The sequence below is a fragment of the Vicugna pacos genome, chromosome 18, assembly GCF_048564905.1.
Source record: "Vicugna pacos chromosome 18, VicPac4, whole genome shotgun sequence".
In the NCBI taxonomy this organism is placed as follows: Eukaryota; Metazoa; Chordata; class Mammalia; order Artiodactyla; family Camelidae; genus Vicugna; species Vicugna pacos.
This window is the reverse complement of record NC_133004.1, coordinates 12148399-12169909: the sequence shown is the minus strand read 5'-3', so window position 1 is coordinate 12169909 and position 21511 is coordinate 12148399. Positions and strand designations below refer to the sequence as shown.

General features: G+C 39.3%; 2 long non-coding RNA genes across 4 annotated transcripts in view; one reads left to right on the top strand and one right to left on the bottom strand.

Annotated features, from left to right (window-relative positions):
• The window catches only part of LOC140687019 (uncharacterized), a 209617-nt gene that overhangs the window by 86941 nt on the left and 101165 nt on the right, over positions 1-21511 (bottom strand). The window lies entirely within an intron of this gene.
• On the top strand, positions 3564-11048 carry LOC140687017 (uncharacterized). Its single transcript, XR_012061018.1, has 2 exons — positions 3564-3681; positions 6924-11048. It is a non-coding gene; the product is annotated as an uncharacterized lncRNA (long non-coding RNA).

The window sequence follows — 21511 nt, the reverse complement described above, 5'->3', positions numbered from 1 at the left end:
TCTGATCAACCTCTGAAAGAGGCCTGATTCCCAATGTCTAAGGATATTGTGAGCTCGGAATAGGTTTCTTCCCGGGGCATTAATCACTTTTTGAATAATGCAAGTGACAGTTACAATGAAAGCTTCTGTATCTGATTAATTTCTTTGGTTGGGGCATCACACCTATTTGAGCAAGTTGCTGGTAATGCCAGGGTTAGGAGTTCAATCCTTGTGTGGGCAGTAAGAATGAGGACATGAGCCATTTGGGGTATGGAACAATGGAGAGGGTGGAAGTGGATGGTAACATACAAGGGGACTTGGGACTTCATAATGACGTTCCAAAAGGATGATGATGGTGAGGATGGTGGTGATGATGGTGATGAGTCAGGAAAGACTCCCAGATTTGCATCTATCTGTGGCACTCCAAGGACCACCTATGGAACTGAATCTCAAAAAACTCACAGAGTGGAATGACTCCATAACTTAATAAATTCTTCCCAGAGAAAGTTTTATCTCACAGCAAGTAAAAACTCCACTGACGTCTTCCAGATTGCTTTGAATCAAAATGCACAGAGCCCCAACTTTGGTGTCATCACATGGTATAATGTTGGTAATCTTGTTTTGCAGTGGGTCCAGAGAATTATGGATCATTCAAGGGCCACATGAAAAATGTGTATACAAAACTGCCTTCAGTTCACTTAGCAACAAAATAGCCAGTCTCTTGTTTGAGTGGCTAATGTTATTTGAAAAGATCTTACTGGTAACTCAACAGGTATGGCTTTAATGTATCATTGAGTCTTGTCCACTCACTTCCCTATCATGTCAGCTATAGACAGAGTCAGCATGCACAGAGGGTACATCTATCTAAGGAGAGTAGAAGTGTGTTTTCACATGCAGTATACATATTTAGATAAATACATTTCAAATTAATCGTGCATACAAATCACCCAAGGTTCTTCTTAAAATACAGATTCTGATTCAGTCGGTCTGAGGGTGCTGAGATTCTGCATTTGTAACAAGCTCCCAGGTGATGCCAGTGTTGCTGGTCTCCAGACTATGAGTATCAAGGATCTGGGGTGCAAAAATCTGAGTTAATGTGTGTCAACAATTCTCTCCTCACTCAAAGATCTTAATAACCTCCAACCAGCACCGCAAGGAGTTCCAATCAACAAAATTTAAACTCAAAGAATTAAACCAACTACCAGGGTGAACTTCTAAATAAATGTCCTACCATAAGGGCCAACAACCACTCAGAGATCAAACTTCTTGCAAATACCGTGTGTGGAGTGCTCATTGAATGCCAGGCTCATTGAATGCCAGAGTTTACTCTGTGGTACCCAGCCATGCTGAGATCTGAATTCAGGATAACAGGATACATTAAACAGAAGAAGGGAAGATGACACCCATGGGTACCATTTATTAAGCTCTTGTGCTGTGCCAGGCACTTCACAGTCATTCTCCCATTTAATCTTCACAATGGTAAGACGAAAATATTATCGTTGTCCCCGTTTTTCAGAACAGGAGGTCAAAACACAGAGAAGTCAAGCCATTTGCTCAAATTCTCATCATTCTTGAATGGAAAACCAAGAATTAAACCTTCAGTCTTTTTATTAATGAGTCGATTACTCAGCTTCCACAGAATTTTGCATCATTTTGGAACAGAAATGCCACTCCCAGTCCTAAAACAAGATGAAGAGCTATCAGAATGCACTGAGAAAACAAAGATCTCTCCTAAAATAGGTGGCACATGTACAGACACACAGACAGACAGACAGACAGACAGACAGATACACACACACACACACACAGAACTGAGCTGGTCTTGGTCTCCTTCCCTAAATCTAAAATCTGGCCCAGAAGCAGATCTGTTAACGAGCCCTCACTTATCCCTGGGCATCCCACAGTCTTCCAGGCCATTAGCCCCCAGTTACAATCCAAATCCATATTGTCAATGGCTGTAATCATGTATAATTCAGAAAAATCTTCTCCAAAATACCCGCAGACTGGCAATTCCCTACTGTGCTCCAAGTGATTAATCAACCAAGTTAATCAACAAGTCCTTAAAACCAGGCTGAAATCACCTGCAAAGGCATTTCTAATCAGCCATATCTGAGCAGTGGGCACTGGCAGGTGTAATCATGAGGATGATTCTGCAACTACTTTTCTAGCCCGTGGGGAGCCAGAGGTGGCTTCTGACACAGTGAGGCGGGAAGAGGGGGAACGTCAAGAAATTTTGGTAGCATTACCATAGGTAGGCTCTTTCTTGTCACTGCTGTCCAAGGGGTTGCAACAGACCCAGCTCACACTGAATCACTATCCCCTCTATATACAGAGACATGCTTATGGGAGGGACCGTGACATAACTCTCCGGCGAAAGACCCCTGGGAACTCGGAACCTGTTGGCATTGCTCAGGTTTTAAAGCTGGATGGATGGGAGACGGAGAGGTGGTCTAGACGAGGAGAGAGGGGTGTGTGTAATGCAGTGTGCACTTGTTTTAACATTGAGAGAAGACTTTTAAAAGACACATGCCTCTGGTGGAAAAATAAGTTGTGCTGATCAGAAGTGAATTCTCTTGTCTTAGAGGATAGAAAGACATTCCATTCAGTTAGAAGATGCACCACTTAGAGCGATGGTCTCCAAAGCAAGATGTGTACAAAAAAAAAATCCCGTTGGAATGTGGGAAGAAAGTATTAGAGCTTCTTAAAATGTTTAATTTTACTTAAGGTTAAGAAAGAAATTAAGCTTTGTGGATATTTAACATATGATTGACAGGGGGATAAGTGCGCAGCGTATAAATGAATATGCACACATTTGGGTGTATAATCAAACATTTTCCCTGGTAGAGAGGAAGCTCTTTAGCCAGGAAGATCATTTATGTGTGAATATGCGTGCTGGGAAATATTTTAAATGTTATGTTGGTAGAAAGAGAATGCACTGGAATGAATAAAGCGTTGGATATTTACATAATGGAACGTTACAGAACTTGTTGAATACACTGAATTTAGATCTCAATCAAAATGCCACATGAAAAAAGTAAGCTACAGCATAATGTGTTCAGTGTGATTCCCTTCATGCACAGTTTTCAAAACATACACAACAATATCTTTTGACGTTTATTAGTATTTGCACACATAAAAGCCTGTAACATCACGGATAAGAGGGGTGCTCGCTAATTTCTGGGTAGTGGTTAACACCTGGGAGCACATTAAGGGCATAAGATTAGAAAAGACCACAAAGAAAGTCTGAACAAAGCATTAGCATTTGTTCCCGCCCTGGGAGATGGGAGTGGCCGCTCGCTGGTTTCTGAAATGAATCTATCTTCCGCATGTTCAAACCATTTCATAGGAGTCCAAGGAGGGAAATGCGCTGAACTGCTGCGTCAAGGAGACTGTATCCTGGACAACGAGACTTAGAAGTCACAATGCGGGGCTTTACTTTCTTGTGACCTCCGGAGCGAGATGAGTGGAACTGAAACGAACAGCACGTTCAGCCAGGAGAACCGGAGGCTGAGCTGTGCTGTTGCCGCTTCTGGGGCCTCGGGGTCAGTCCCGCATGGTACTCCCCTCTTCATGCTAACTGCACCATAATTAGCAGAGCCACATGCCAATGAGAATCCAGTGATCTGGAGCAAGGTGACCTGTGATCCCGTGAGCCCCACCTTGGAGAATCTGGGGTGAAACTGAGAAGTCTATGAGAGAAGGGTAAGAACTGAGCTCACAGGGGCCAGTCAGGCCAGTGGTTCCCAGCCCCAGCTGCATATCGGCAACACCTGGGCAGCTTAAGGGTGGCTGTCCCCTCACTGGACCAACTGGAACAGCATCTCTGGGAGTGGAGACCTGGCATGGGCATTTAACTGAAAGTTTCCCAGTTTTGTTCAGTGCGCAGCCTAGGCTGAGGCCCTCGGGATATAATGTGTGCTCCAGAGCGCCGTAACATTGGTTCTGTCTGTTTTCACTCCTGGGCTGGTAACAACCAATGTAACTTGTATCTGCAAATACACATGGCCTTGCCTGCCCTGCTGGTGGCCTTTTCTGCTTGGACACAGACCTCAGTGGGAAAAGGAGAGCAGACTCAATGGCCCTTAACGGAATCTCTTGAGACTATGTAATATGGTGGCTCTGGTTTCAAAGTGAGGAAATGAAGGTCCTGAAACACAAAATACCTCAACCCAAAGACACACAGCTAATTTAGCAGTAGATCCAGGATTCAAATGCTAATTTCCTGACACCACCCTGAAAACAAAACTCAAGGAAATTCTATTTATAAGGGTTTGTTTTCCAGAGGCGATACTGTTAACCTGAACTGGCTTAAGAAGACGCTGTGAAATGGACCTTCTTTCAAGCACAAAATAATTTATAATTATCCTAATTGTGCGGAAATGAGAGCTTCTCAAACACGTGAAGGTTCATAAAAACATCTTGTTCAGTTAACTATTTTAAGTGTTCCCACTCTGACCTTGTTTTAGCATAAAATTATTTTGTTTTTGAAGGAGTGTTTGCTTAGAAATGAAAAGCCCCCAGTCTCCCCTCTGTTTGAATGGTTCTGCATTAACATTATTGGAAGCCAAATTAAGAAGGTTCTGAAGGGCTCTTCACTCTGAGAAAATGGCTTGGACCAGAGTGGGCTTAATGATAAAAATCAAAAAATAATAATCGAAAACATTTATTAGCACTTGCTGGGCACTCTAAGTGATAGAGTTGCCAGATTTAGCAAATAAAAACAAGAAATCCAGTTAAGTTTGGATTACGAATAAACAGTGAACGCTTCTTTAGCATAATTCCCTGTATTTTTCTTTGCTGATTCTGTCAACTCACGAAGTGAATAAACCCCATTTATTCCTTACAAGGGAGGTTCTATTATAATTCCTATGATACGGTTGAAAAAACAGGGGCAGAGTGTTAGGTAACTCACCCAAAGTGACAAAGCTAGTAATGTGGCAGGGTTGGGATTTGAACTAAGGAAGTCCCCAGCTCCAGATCCTGTTAATTTCACCACAACAATGTGCTGCCTCTCTCAATTAATACGGTGAAAGCCATTCATGGACAATTCCATCAGCAAACATCTATTCTGTGTCTACTAAGGTTGAGCACCGTGCCTGGTGAGAGGAGCTGAAACCTGAGAGAGACAGACTCAGAAAAATCATTTTCCTCTCTGGGCAGCTTCCTCCTGTGTAGAGTGGAAGGATAAAGACAGATCACTGGTTCTCAACTCGACTGGGCAACTGGTGGATTTGCTAAAATCCAGACGGCTCTCCTCATCTCCACAGTTTCTGAGATAATAGGCTTAAGGGTGGATTCTTGGAATCTGGACTTTTTGAGCAAGCTCTGCAGTTGAAGATGATGAACTTGTAGTTTGAGACCCTCTAAACACACCATTGAATCAAGTTAGAGCTGGGAGGCAATGAAGCAGTGATTTTTCAACCTTGGTTCCCACCGTGGGATCACTCACTCAGTGGGTTCCATCCCACACCCGATGAGTCACAACCTTCCCCGGTGGTTCTAATTCTTCCCTGAGTAAGATCACTGATTATTTTTATTTATTTATTATTTATTTTTTAAATTGAAGTAGAGTTGATCTACAGTGTTATATTAGTTTCAGGCATACAACACAGTGATTCAATAGTTTTATAGATTATACTCCATTTAAAGTTATTGTAAAATATTGGTTATAGTCCCTGTGATGTATGTTACATCCTTATATTTTGTTTATTTTGTATATAGTAGCTTATCCCCTTCATCTCCTTTCCCTATCTTGCCTCCTCTCACCCCTCTCCCCTCTGGTAACCAGTAGTTTGCCCTCTGTATCTATGGGTCTGCTTCTGTTTTGTCATATGTATTTGTTTGCTTTATTTTTTTAGACTCCACATATAACTGAAAACATACAGTATTTGTCTAACTCTTCACCAAGCATAATACCTTCCAGGTCCATCCATTCTATTTGTTGCAAATGGAAAATTTTTACTCTTTTTTATGGCTGAGTAATATTCAACTGTGTGTATATATTTATACCTAGGTATAGATATAGATACCTCACATTTTCCGTATCCATTTATCTATTTATAAACATTTACGTTGCTTCCATATCTTGGCAATTGTAAATAATACTCCTAAGAACACTGGGTGTGTATATCTTTTCAAATTAGTGTTTTCATTTTCTTTGGGTATATACCCAGAAATGAAATTGCTGGATTACATGGTAGCTCTGTTTTCGGTTTTTCTGAGGAATCTCCATACTGTTTCCCATAGTGGCTGATATGTGTGATAAGGGGTTAATATCCAAAATATATAAAGAGCTCATATAACTCAATATGAAAAAACCAAAACAACCTGATTAAAAACTGGGCAGAAACCTGAATAGACATCTTTACAAAGAAGACATACAGATAGCCAACAGGCATATGAAAAGATGCTCAGCATCACTAATCATCAGGGAAATGAAAATCAAAAACACAGTGAGATACCACCTCACACCTGTCAGAAGGTCTATCATCAAAAAGACAACACGCAACAGATGTTGGTGAGAACGTGGAGGTAAGGGAACCCTAGTTCATTGTTTGTGGGAATGTAAATAGATATTTGATTAGCTTAAATTTTTCATTGTGTTTTGTATTTTGGTTGGCTATGGGGAACATTCATTCATTCACTCATTTATTCATTCCTTGACTCGCCACATATGTAGTGAGTGCTTGCCACATTACGGTGTCCTATGCAGTAACAAGAAAACGAGATGGTAAAACAAGTAAAACTCAACTACTGCCCTTGTGGAGCCTTCAGTTTAATGAGAGAGATATTTTTTAATGATTATAAAAGTAAAGTATTTAGGCTCAGATTTAACATTCATCAGAGGGACATCAGTGGGAATAGCATTGTAACGAACTCCAAAAATCTGTTCTTTCATATAAACAACACTAGTAAAAATTGTCAAAAACAAACTTTTTTTTCAGAACTCTGGAAATTAACCAAAGGCTTGCAACAATCTAAGAAAAACTTGTTCCAGAAAAACAGATAAATATCAGCAAGAACAGAGAATTTTGTGGCATTTTAACTTGCTCCATTCAAACACCCTTCCTCAGCTTCATGATAGCCTTGAAAACCAAAAACCTGAAACCACAGTGAAAGCCAGCAGCCTCATGGCCACTGGAGGGGAAAGAGGAAGTTCAAAGCTTTCTAAAAGCGCACCATTCTCAGATAATTGTCATTACTGACCTGTCTGACAGTTGCCAGGAAACACCCACTAACCAAGCTTGTAACTACCCGACCTGTCTCAGAGGCTTCTCCTCTTCGGGAACAACTTTTTCCTTCTAGGCATTTGTCAAAAACAACCGGCAGCAATTGTTTAACATAGCAGCTGCCTGAGGTGGCAATAAAAAATTTGAGCAAACAAAAAGCTGACAAAAAAGATTTTGAAGGAAAACTTGAAAAATGAGATGTCTGTTGAAGGTTTTGAAAATTTCTGACATGTCCCTGAGAATCTAGAAGAGTATACGTACGCACAGGCTGCACATGCTCAGGAGAGCCCTCAGACGGCCCCAAGTTCTCACTGCTGACCTTGAGGCCTTGCACAAGCAGGAGGTGAAGGCTGAGGAAGCAGTGCCTACCTGAGCACTGAGGGGGGGCCTCCCCATACAGACAGAGACCCTGGGCAAAGGCTGGGTGACTTACTGGTTCCAAAATTTAAAGAAATTTCTGTTCAATTACTAGCTGACTATGGGGCTAAGCAAACAGAAACTTCAATGTCCACACATAACAAGGAATACAAACTTTAAATAATTAGTTCAGGAAAGTCACTAAACAAGCAGCAGCAGCAGCAAAGACAAGAACAAAACGTGGTGGGAGAATCAGAAAGAGCTCAAGTCAGTAGCCTGGCCTTTCTGCACTAACAAACCAGAAAAGAAAGCCTAAACTGAACCCAAAACAAACAGATGGAAGGAAATAATAAAGACTAGAGAGGAATACCGATAGAGAAAAGGAAAATAACAGAGAAAATGATTAATGAAACCAAACTTTGGCTCTTGGAAAATACAAATAAAATTGACAAATCCTTAACTAGACTGATCAAGAAAAAAGGAGAGGACCCACATTACTAAAATCAGGAATGAAAATGGGGTCACTGCTACCAATCTCTTAGAAATAAAAAGAACTGTAAGAGACTATTATGAATAATTGTGCACCAACAAACAGAAAGTCTAGATATAATGGACAAGTTCCTAGAAAGGCAAAGATTACCAACACTGACTCAAAAAGATCCTGAATATCAAGTTAAGAAAAAAACTTATGTAAAACAAATCCCAGATGGCTTCACTGGCAAATTCTATCAAATGTTTAAAGAAGACATAACAACAATCTCTCACAAAATATTCTTAAAAAACAGAAAAGGAGGAAATACTGTCCAACTCATTCTATTAGGCTAATAGCACCCTGATGCTGAAATGAGACAAAGGCATTACAAGAAAGGAAAACTATAAGCCAGTATCTCTTGTGTATATAGTCAGAAAAATCTTCAGCATAATGCTAAAACATACATCCAACAAAATATAAAAAGAATTATATACTATCACCGAGAGGGATTTATTACAGAAATATAACGGTGGTTGAATGTATGAAAAGCCAATCAATGTAGTATGTCTCACTAATAGAATTAAGGATAAAAGTACACTGTAATTTCAATAATGCAGAAAAGGCATTTGAGAACATTTAATGGTGAAGGAATGAAAACTTTCCCGTTAAGATCAGGAACAAGACAGGGATGTCCACTTCAGCCACCTTCATTCAAAATTCTATGAGGGTTTCTAACCAGGGCAATTAGACAAGAAAAAGAAATAGAAGGTATGCATATTGGAAAGAAAACTGGCACCTTGGCATCTATTTGCAGATGACAAGATTTGTGTACAGACTATCCAAAGGAATAAAAACAGGCTGCTAAAGCTAATAAATTATTTCAGCAAGATATAGGATAAAAAATCGACATGCAAAAATCAGTTGTATTTTTATACAGCAGCAATGAGCAATCCAAAGAGGAAATGAAGAAAACAATTCCACTAATACTAGTACTAAAAATAATAAAATATTCGGGAAATTCAATAAAAGAAGTGTCAGACTCGTGCAGTGGAAACCAGAACGTCACTGCTAACACCTAATGAAGACCTAAAAGAAAACGGAAAGATACAATGTATTTATGAATCAGAAGACTTAATATTGTAAAGTGGCAATACTCCCCAAACTGATCTACAGATTCAACACAATGCCTATTAAAATTTTTCCCCTATTTTTGTAGCAGTTGACATGCTGATCCTAAAAGTCACAGGGAAATGCAAAGGATCTTAAATAGCCGAAACAATCTTGAAAAAGAGCAAAGTTGGAGGACTCAAAATTTCCTAAATTCAGACGTTACAGCAAGCAACACAAGTATCCAGGCTGATTGAAGAAGTCTACCTGGGGCCTTGCCGGTAGAGTTGCAGAGAAAAAAGAGAGGAGGTGTGTCAGCCAAGGGAGGCTGAAGTGGGATTCGAGGAGGTGAGTGGCCCAACCGAAAAAATGTATGGGGAGCTGCCATACAGCAAAACAGACTTTATCTGGAGCAAACATGAAGTTTACAGCACTTTATTTTAGTGTCATAAGGTGGTGCGTGCGCTCGATGGTGCAGCTGTCCTGTTTTAATCTATTTTTTTGCCAGCACATGCGCAGTGTCAATTTCTTTGTGAGGCTTACAGAGTATCTCTAGCACATGCATACCTCTATTTTCTTTGTTCTAAATTTTATATAATTGACACATGCATACAGTCATTATTTACTGCATACTACAAACATGCTGTGATTGTGGCCTTGGGTTCCACAGCCTTAATTCACCTCAAGGCCACTGACAAGGTGGAATACATGTGATGACTTTTCAAACTTCCTCTCGTAATTGGCTGACATCCCTTCGGTTCATGTTACATTTGCCAAAGCAAGTCATATGGCCAAGCCTGATATCAGTGAGAAAAATGTATACTCTCCCTTCAGAGAGGGGGAGGAAATATCTCGAGCAGCTCCATGATACACCACGAGGGATATTTCAGATAGACTGACAACGTACTAACATGGGGTCGAGTCATCACGGAGCAGTATCAGGACAATCCTCTTTGCCCTCCCCTCCCCGCAAGATTATTAGACATTAAAATTAAGAAAAAATGAGATGTTTGAGAAATAAATGAATGACTGGTATTTGGCAAAGCAATGCAAAAGAACTGATGGGTTACCAGCACCTGAGTATCTGGTTGCCCTTCATACTCAGCTCACCCCATAAAAAGATCAGCCCGTAGCTTTCTGTACTTGGACAACCTGAGCTACAGCACATATATACTGCGCATGGTTATTGCTGCCCATCCTGGTAGAAGAGTTCTTCGTTCCTTAACCATCCAAGGCACAATCCAGCTCCTGGGAGCCCACCCTGTTCTCCACCACTGGTGAGTGTTGTGCCTTTGCTAAGTGATGAGATGCTGCAACTCCTTCCTCTCTCCTGTCTCCTGAGAGGGTAGCGGGGGCATTAAAGCTTCCTTCTGTTTTACTTTCCCTTTGGGTATATCAGCCTTCTTGATATAAAGATCTCATCATTTACAGAATAAGGAATGTTCTCTCAGCTCTACTCCGGGAAGCAGAAATTTAGTTTTTAATCAGCCTGGAATGAATTAATCTGCTTATTCACAGGCACAGTCCTGCTTCTGATTTTCTGCAACTTTCATCTCTCTTGGAATCTCTAGAAAAAAAAGACCTCTGATCATAAAGATAAGGACTGGAATGGCCTCAGGTACATTAGGGAGCGACTCGGGATTGCCCACTGATTCTAATATGTAGGCTTCTGAGAAGCAGGTGGTCATGAGTGTGCTGACATCATCTTCACACTTTCTGAGGGCTCTGCCAGAGAATCAGTCGGTCTCTAGGTGCAAAGGAAAGAGGTGGTAAAGCCTCCCTCCGAAAGGGCATGTCTCCTGGTCCTACAGCAACAAGGGATCATTTCTAGGAACTTGAGAACTTAGGTACATCCAAGATGTTCAAGGATGCTCATGATTAATAAAATGCTATTTTAAATAGCACTGAGATCCAGTTATTTATGTATCAAATTGACACAAATTTAAATGTTTGGTAAAAGCCAGTATGGGTGACAGTGTGAAGAAACTGGCATTCTCATTCACTGGTGTGGGTGTGTCATCCGGTGGGGCTTCTTTGAAGAGCACTTTAGAAATATCTGTCAAGGCAAAGAGAAAAATGCTTTCCCTTTGGTTCAGTGACTGACCCTCTGTGACTATCTTACAGAAACATTAATCTGTGTGCAAAGACATGTTTAGACCAGCTTTCCCCTGGCTGCATAATATTGTACTATACTTGCCTAATACTGTAAATAACCTAAATGTTTATCAATAGCAGGCTAATTAAATGAATTGTGAACATATCCGTATAATAGAACACCATGAAGCTGTTTAAAACACTGAAAAATATCAGTATAAGCTGGTAATGGAAGGATGTTCAACACATCTTGCTAGTGTTAAAAGCAAGTTAGAAAATGATTCTTTTTTTATTGAATTATAGTTGATTTATGATGTTGTGTTAGTTTCTGGTGTACAGCATAGTGATTCAGTTATACATCTCTCTACATATTCCTTTTCATCTTCTTTTTCATTATAGGCTATTACAAAATATTGAATATAGTTCCCTGTGCTATACAGTAGGACCATATTGTTTATCTGTTTTACATATAGTAGTTTGTATCTGCTAATCCCAAAGTCCTAATTTATCCCTTCCCCACCTTTCTCTGTTGGTAACCGTAAGTTTGTTTTCTATATCTGTGAATCTGCTTCTGTTTTGTAAATAAGTTCAGGTGTATCATTTTTTTAGATTCCACATATAAATGATATTATATAATATTTGTCTTTGTCTGACTTACTTCATTTAATATGGTAATCTCTAGGTCCATCCATGTTGCTACAAATGGCATTATTTCATTCTTTTTTATGACTAAGTAGTATTCCATTGCAATACCACAACTTCTTTATTCAGTCATCTTTCAATGGACATTTAGGTTGCTTCCATTTCTTGGCTATTGTAAATAGTGCTGCTATGAACACTGGGGTGCGTGGATCTTTTCAAATTAGAGTTTCCTCCAGATATATGCCCAGGAATGGGATTGCTGGATCACATGATAACTCTATTTTTAGTTTTTAAAGAAAACTCCATACTGTTTTCCATAATGTCTATAACACATTGTGTTTCCACCAACAGTGTAGGAGGGTTCCCTTTGCCCCACATCCTCTCCAGTGAAACTGATTCTTTTAGATGAGGGGTTTTCAACTTCAGCACTATTGACACTTTGGGCCAGATAACTCTTTGTTGTTGGGGGCTGTCCCGTGCATTGTAGGATGTTTTGCAGCATCTACCAACCAGATGCCAGGAGCAATTCCTACCACTCTCAAGTCATGACAATAAAAAATGCCCTCAGGCATCGCCAGCTGTCCCCTGGGGAGAGGAGGGCCCAAGCATCCCTGGTTAAGAACCACTACTCTCGATTCATGGAACTTATGAGCGATGGGTGTCTGCGAATGCACGGAATGTTTTTAGAACAAGCATGTGAATCACTGGTGGAGGCTGCCTGTGTAGAGCAGGCCTGGGATCTCAGGTGGGAGAGAGACCCAGGTTTCACTGTAAATACTTTGGTATTGTTTCAGTTTTAGCACGAGAGCTATTTTAAAAATCAGATTAAAAGTAAACTACACAACGATGTCTCTGTGACTGCTGAAGGTGGAGGTAGAAGGAACATTTTTTAAAATGCCATTTTGACCCAGAGAACTCAGTACTCTTTTCCCCTTGGGGTTTGGCATATGCGCAGGGTAAAGAGCTATGGAACAGCAGCAAGCCGGGCTGCGGCCGTGCACCACGGAGAACTCGTTCTTGGAAATATAAACAGGTCTCCTGTTGCCACCACTGAATAAGTTTGGGAAACTGATTTTCTGGAAAAAGTATGAATAGGCTTTTGGAACTAAAGGGATTTAGGTTTTAATTCAAGATTTGCCTCTTAATGGTATGTGATCTCACCCAAGTTACCTCTCTGAGCTTCAGTTTTCTCATTTGTAGAGTGAACATAAAAATTATCCAGTTCATAGAATTCTGTGAGCATTACATGCTACACAAACACAAACACACACGGATACACAATTTCTGTGTAAAACTTCTGGCGACTGCCAGTTAAGAGTTATCTTTTCTGAGTAGTAGTTATATGGTACCTCCACCATGATGATTTTTTTCTATTTTGGAATAAGACAACCTAAATCCAAATCTCAACTCTGCCACATGATTGCTGTGTAACCTTAGGAAAATTGGTTAACTTCTCGGAGCCTCATTTTTCTCGTTTTTTTTTTTTTCTGCATGAAAAAAAAGAAATATTGAAGAAACCTGAAATGTGGCCCTCACTGAATCTGCAAAGGCTGAAGAATTGGGATAAGTGTCTCAGATCTTACATTACTTAGGAACAGAACTCAAACTGGCTTAAGTCAAGGGGGAGATTTAATGATTAACATACAGGCATATCTTGGAGATACTGTAGGCTCAGTTCCAGACCACTGCAATAAAGCAAATACCACGATAAAGCAAGTCACACAAATTTTTTTGTTTCCCACTGCATAGAAAAGTTGTGTTTATACTATGCTGTAGTCTATTAAATGTGTAACAGCATTATGTCTAAAAAGACAACATACATACCTTAGTTTAAAAATACTGTATTGCTAAAGAAAATGCTAGCCATCATCTGAACCTTCAGTGAGTCAAAACAGTAACATCAAAGATCACTGGTAACAGACCATCATAACAAAATTATAATGAAAAATTTTGAAATACTGTGAGAATTACCAAAATGTGACACAGAAATACAAAGTGAACAAATGTTGTAGGAAAAATGACATGGATAGACTTGCTCTATGTAGCATTTACACAAGCCTTCAATTTGTTAAAAAGAAAAAAAAAAACCCCACAGTATCCATGAAGCACAATAAAATGAGGTCTGCTTGCTCTGGAACAGCTTGGTGATTATTCTTATTTGGCTACTTCAGGTATGACGGTTCCAGACACTCAAATAATGTCACAAGAGTTTGGACCCTTTCCATCTGTTTGCTCCATGTTGCTCTGCATTGGTTTTGTTCTCAGTCAGGCTCCTCTGTGCGGTAACAGGATGACTGTACACACTACAGCCCTCGCATACACAGAGTGCCTACTACCACAGAGCCCCAGCAAAGTCCCCACAAAGGGTTGTGTTATTAGCCCTGCCCGAGTCCTGCTCCCACCTCTGAAACAATCACTGCATCCCGGAAGATGCGATGCGCCACTTGGCCAGCCCTATTTCACACGCCCATCTCTGAGCACAGAGTGAGTTAGCGCCTCTGAACCACGTGGAGCACTTATGAGATGGGAGAAGTTGTGAGCTGTTATCCATGTCTTTTACCATAACAGGTAATGTGTTTGATAGATTTCATTTTTTTGCCCTAAATTTCTTCTCTTCTGGACGCCAAGCAGCACAAAGGCTTGGACTCTCTGTGTCTTTGTAAGCCCAGGGTCTAGTACAATGCCTATGACATACAGGTGATCAATAACTGTTCCTACGGTGCAAGGAATTACAGGGACCATATGTGTTCTAATGATCTAGTCTGGGATCTGTCCCGCAGCTCAAAAGTATTTTTGAATGAATTGATAGCTTGTCTGGGGATAGACATCATAGCTGATTCACTGCCTTCTCAGTGAAGCACACATGAAGTGACCGATTAATACTTGTTAAGTTAAGTAACTGGTTGAGTGAATGACCTCTAAGTTCCACCACAGCAGGAATCCATCTCCCTTGTCTCTCAATTCCCAGCAACAGGCCCAGTGGTTCCTACCCACTAGGGACCCAGACACCTCCAGCCACACTCTCCCTCCCCCGAGGTGGACAGCTGCTCCTCACCTATTCCCCAGAAGATGCCCAGAGGATGGGGGCCATGGGGAGAAGGTAGTAGGTTCGAATATAAAGAGGAGGCAAGAAGAAGGAGACGCATGAGGAGTTCATTCCAAGTTCATGTCTATCTTATTTTGGAAGGAAGTGGGAAAGGAGAACAAAGTTTTCATGAATAATGCTGCCTATTAAAATGCCTGCTCTCTCCGACGGTGATTAAGATGGATGCAGCATCACACTGACTTTCAGAGAGAGTGGGAGTGCAGCTGACAATTTTCCCATCAGAGTTTTTCACAAAGAAGAGCAACTCCTTGGTCCCCTCCCTTCCCTTCTCCTGCTCCAGGCTGCCTTTCCTGTAGAGCTTCTGGCTGCTTCCAGGCACTGGGGGAGGAATGCATCAGGGGCTGACAAGTGGCAAATGCCATTAGCTTTCAGCTACATTGAAGGATGTGAGAACAGCAGGGGTGGTGCCTGATGTCCCTCTCCGTGCTCCCAGCCCCTGTGACTACTGTAGTGCCTGGGTCCTGGTAGGCAAATAGTATCTTGAATCATTCTGTCGTGGGCATCTGTCATTTTTGGCATTCCACATTCATTTTCTTTTCTTCTCTTCTCAATGCCTTTCTTTTGTTTTGGAGATGTACTCTCTTACCTCAGTCTATGGTTCTGGGGATTAAAAGAGCTAATTTTATAAAGTTCTTAAAATATTCCCTGGGTCAATTAATATTAGCTATCATTACAGATAATTTTACTTTCTATCATAATTCATGAAACAGGATACCATAAATAAAGAAACTATCAGATTGTATGAAAGACAACTTTTAAGTTAAAACATAACCAATCTTTTTAAAGATCTAAATAAGCATAAGAGTTTGAAGATAAAATTGAGGATAACTCAGAGAAAGTAGGACCAAAACATAAAGACACACAGACATATACATACATAATTTTAATTTGAGCATCAATGCAAGACATCCAATATTTCACTAAAAAGAGTCTGCAAAATGTAGAGGAATTACAGAAGAAAGAAAATACAAGAAAAAATACAAGAAAAAAAGACAAGAAAAATTTCCAGGTTTGAGAAACACTCTTTTTCTAAACAAATGCTCCTAACTAAGTAAATAAATAAATAAACTAAGACATATCATCATTAGGTTTTAAAACAAGGGGAACAGAGAAAACATTAAAATGCTTCAAAAGAGGGGAAAAAAGCAGATAATGTACAAAGAATTGAAAATCAGTGTGGTATTAGAATTCTTAACAATGTCACTGGAAACTAGGAGACAACAGAGCAATGATTTCAATATTGTGGTGAATCATGATTTCCAGATGAGAATTCTATATGCATTCAAACTAGATCAAGTATATGGTAGAAATTTTTTTTTTTCCTTCAAATTTGTAAGTTCTCAGAAAGCTATTGGGCAATATGTTCCTCCGAAAAGAAGAAGTATGCCAAAAGACCGAAAAATAAGATTCTTAAGAAAGGGATCTAGCAGAGGATAAAAGCAAAGGTAATTTAAAGAATGATTTTGCAGGAAAGTCTCCAGATGATAGTGAGAACTAGGCCCAGAGAGCAACTACAAAAGTTCAGAAAAGGAAAACAGGAACTTGAGAGCTATATATAGAGTATCTCCAGCAAAAAGTGGAGCCAATAGATTAACTGTTTCATTTGACTGTGAGAAAAAGAGTATCAAAAGGATTTCTAATGTTCCGTGGAGAGTGTGAAATAGAAAACTAAGCAAGTGAAAAATTGAGGCAGCTATCCACTTCAGGAAAATATAAAGTTACATAACTGAGAAAAGATACTCCATGTTTACCGCTTGACTCAGCAGTAAACTTCTATGTACTAACTGGGTCATGAGCTATCAACGAGCAGTGGTTATATTGTAAATACTGAATGTGCAGTTGTATTTGAGATATGATTTTATTGGAGGAGTTGGGAAAAGAACTACAAAACAATCAGAAGATAATAAGCAAGATGAAAAAAGTCCTTATTTATCAATAATTACTTTAAATGTAAATGGATTAAATACTCCATTCAAAAGATATAAAGTGGCTGAATGGATTAAATAAAACACAAGACCCAATTACATCTTGTTAAAAGAGACTCACCTTAGATTTAAGGACACACATAGGCTGAAAGTTCAGGGATGAAAAAAAGATATTCCATTCAAATGGTAACCAAAAGAGGGCAGCGGTGGCCATACTAACATCAGATAAAATAAACTTTAAGTAAAACCTCAAAGAAACAAAGAAGGTCATTATATCATGATAAAGGGATAATTTATCAAGAGGATATAACAATTGTCAAATATATGCACTCAACATCAGAGCACATAAATATATTATGCAAATACTAAATGTATTAAGCAAATTTCTGAAGGCAGTAATAGCAATGCAGTAATAGTAGTGAGTTTCAATTCTCCGCTTTTAGCAACCGATATATCATCCAGATAATCAATAAAGAAATATTAGACTTGAATTATACTTTAGAATAAACAAAACCAACAGATATTTACATAACATTCCATCCAACAGCAGCAGAACACACATTCTTCTCAAGCACATGTGGAACATTCTCCAGAACAATTCATATCTTAGGTCACAAAATAAGTCTTAGTAAATTTAAGAATATTAAATTTTACCAAGTATATTTTCCAGTGACAAGAGTTTCATACTAGAAATCAAAAAAAGGAGGAAAACACAAATTCACAAATATGTGGGATTAAACAGCAAACTCCTTGAACAATCAGTGGGTCAAAGAAGAAATCAGAAGGAATTAATTTAAAAATCTTGGGAGAAACACAAATGAAAACACAACATACAAAAACTTATGGGAGACAGCCAAAGCAGTTCTAAGAGGGAAATATATAGCAATAAATGCCTACATTAAGAATAAAGAGAGATCCCAAATAAACAACCTAACTTTATATCTCAAAGAAGTAGAAAAAGAAGAACAAATTAAGTAAAGTTAGCATAAGGAAGAAAATAAGTATCAGGGCAGAAATAAAAGAAATAGAAACTAGAAAAAGAACAGAAAAGATCAATGATAGTCTGAGCTGATATTTTGTAAAGATAAACAAAATTGACAAATCTTTAGTAAGACTACAACAAGAAGAGAGAAGATTCAAATAAATAAAATTTAAAAAATGAAAGAGAAGATATTACAAATGATACCACAGAAATACAAAGGATCGTAAGAGACTACTGTGAACAATTATATACCAACAAATTGGACAGCCAATAAGGAATGGATAAATTCCTAGAAACATGCAAATGACTAAGTCTTAATCATGAAGAAATAGACAATCTGAATAGGTCAATTACTAATAAAGAGATTGTATCAGTAATTAAAAACCTCTCAACAAAGAAAAGCCCAGGACCCGATGGCTTTATGGGTAGATTCTACCAAACATTTGAAGAATAGTTAAGGTCAATCCTTCTCAAACTCCTACAAATGATTGAAGAGGAAGGGAATGTTCCTAAACTCATTTTATGAGGCCATATTAACCTGATATAAAAGCCAGATAAGGATCTACTAGAAAAGAAAATGACAGGCCAATATCTGTGATAAATACAGATATAAAAATCCTCAAAAAATACTAGCAAATAAAATTCAACAGCACACTAAGAGGATCATATACTATGATCAAAAAAGTGCATAGAGCCAAGTACATACACACAAATGAGTAAAAATAGGTAAATGTGAACAAGATTCAGTGGATTATACCATTGTCAGTATCCTGATTGTGGTATTTTAGTAGTTCGGCAAGACATCATTATTCTGGAAAACTGAGTAAATGTTACACTGGCTCTCTCTGTATTATTTCTTACAACTGTCAAAATATTAAAATCCCATTGGTCACTGACTGGAGTCATGACTCCCCTCTCACTCACTCCTGCAGGTGACCATTCGTTACTTTTATGCGTATTATTCCAGAATACGTAAGACAGCAGAAGAAAGAGCCCTGTGAACTCAGAGAAGCCTGGGTTCAAATTCTGATTCCATGACTCAGCAGCTTTGGAGGAGAAACTTAGCCTCTTTGTGCCTTAGCTTGGCTTCCTCTTCATTAAATGGGCTACAATAATAGCAGTCAGCTTGTTCCGAGAAGTTAGTAAGTTACCGTGTGTCAGTCTGTTAGAATAGTGCCTGCACCTGGTGAATGCTTGATACTAATTTTATTATGCATGAATCCTCAGAAAACATGGAGCATAACTTTCTTTGATTTTGATTTTTGTGTTTCATATTAACAGTGTCATGCTCTCTGTGTCAGTCTGTTATTTACTTTTTTCTCCCCCCACAAAGTATGTCTTAGATTTCTTCCCATGTCATTAAATATCAAGCTATCTCCTTCTCTGTAATTGTTGCATAGTATCCCATGGTTGGCTAGACCTAAATTTCTTTACCATTTCCTTATTGGTGGAGATTCAGATTGCTCCTAAGTTTTGTGCTGTCTAAACTCCTGTGAGTGTGTCTCTGGGATACATACTTGAGAAATGGAAAAGCTGCTTCACTAAACATGCCTTTGAAATTTTCAGATGATGTGTTAGGATTCACTGCTGTCCATATAAGTTTCAGGACCCCTAGCAATGGCTTGAAAAAATCTCCTTGCCACTCTTTAAAAGTTACTTGACTGAAAATGTTGACCTGAGACAAATGGACTGCCAATATTTCTCCTTCAAAGATGGATTTATTCGGAATAAGCAGGTAATTGTAATTCAGGGTCTGCAACTATGGCAAGTCCCCAGACAACAAGAGAAGATGGCTTCTATAGAGAAAAAAGGAAGACGGGGATGGGGGTGGGGGTCTGTAGCAAACAAACAGTCCATGGCTTTTCATTGGCTGAGTCCTTGCCAGGAGAGAAAGGGAGTCTGTCTTCTCCCGAATAGGCTGTGCTGTCATCTCAGGGCATGAGAGCTCCCCCTTCTGGTCTCCCTAACTCTGTTAATTGAGGTTTCTGTTCATTAATTTTTTTTCCACAAGGTATAACTTCCATATTATAAAACTTACCCATCTCTGTAAATTTATGCAAAATTGCAAGCAGTGCTTTGATTCACTTTGTTGTGTATTAAACTGTGTCCAACCAAACAAGATACGTTGAAGTCCTGTGCCCCAGTACCCCGGAATGTGACCTTATTTGAAAACAAGGTGGTTGTAAGCATAATTAGTTAAGTATGACTTTCTGTTGTTTTAAGCCACCCAGTTTGTGGTACTTAGTTACAGAAGTTCTAGGAAACTAATACACATTCGTTTTTAGTGTTTTTTTTTTAGATAGTTTTTTAAGTGGAAACTAATACACATACACACATTTAGAACGCTTTCATCACCTTAATAAGACCCCTCATGCATGTTTACAGTTATTGTTTCTCCGACTCTAGGAAAGCCCTGAGTCCTAAGACGGAGTAGGGAGGAGAACCAAATCCTTCTGCTGATTTTCAGATTTGTATCATCCTTGATGACAGATTTTTCCCTCATGAAAATGACTCAGTAAAAGACTCTTAGGTGGTCAAGTTTGGGATACAACTTCATTCCATCCTCCTCTCCTCTCTCGGTTTCTACAGCACTCAACCATTGTGTCAAGCAAATTTTGAAAACCTGGTGAAAATCCCAAGAAAAAAGGTATACATATCTCCACACTCCAAATCTGGCAATTTTAGATGCCCCAGAGCCCACCCGTGAACCCAGTTTAAGAAGCCTTGGTCTTTCTGTTTCTCTGATGGCCGCTTGAATACCTGTGGTGGGGGGAGGCAGGGTCAGTGTGCAGCCCATTCCACTCCGGGAGCTCTATGTCTTGCAAAGCAATCCCTGTTCGTTGAAATCTGGGTCCTGGTGGCCCCCCCAATGATCAGTTCTGGGGTAGTCTTTGTGAATCACAAGATGGAACAGGAGATGAGAGTATTCATTCCCAGAAGTTAAACAGGAACCTACAGAAACCTGCATGGGAATGACTGCCAAACCTCTAGCTGACTCTCAGGATGGAGAGGTAGTGCGGAAGCTCAGAATTTGTAAAATCTTGTGTTTGAAAATCCGACTCTACCACATGCTCTCTGTCCTTCAGAAATATTGATAGCTTTTCTGAGCTTGTCTTATTTGTAAAATAGAGGATCTCGGCACATAGTAGGTGTCCTATCATGGATGAATTTAGATTGAAGTAAAACCAAACAGAAATAGGACCTAATGCCAGAGGAGATGGAAAAGATGAGGAGCAAAGGGAATTACCACGTCTAATAGCATCCTAACAAATGGGATTATCAACTGTTCAATACATACACCTTAAAAGTTTTTAAAGAGATATTATTTTTTAGAGCAGTTTTAGGTTCACATCAAAATACAAAGAATATTAAGCAGTATGTGGCCTTTTCAGATTGTCTTCTTTCACTTAGTCATATTCATTTACGTTTCCTCCATGTCTTTTCGTGGCTTGATAGCTTGTTTCCTTTTGAAGCTGAATAATAGATGGACCACAGTTCACTTATCCATTCACCTACTGAAGAACATACATCTTTTATTACATTAAATTAGGTCTCCACCTTACAGCTGGATGACCACGGCATAGAATGAGCAGATAGCAGCATTCAGAGACCACTTGG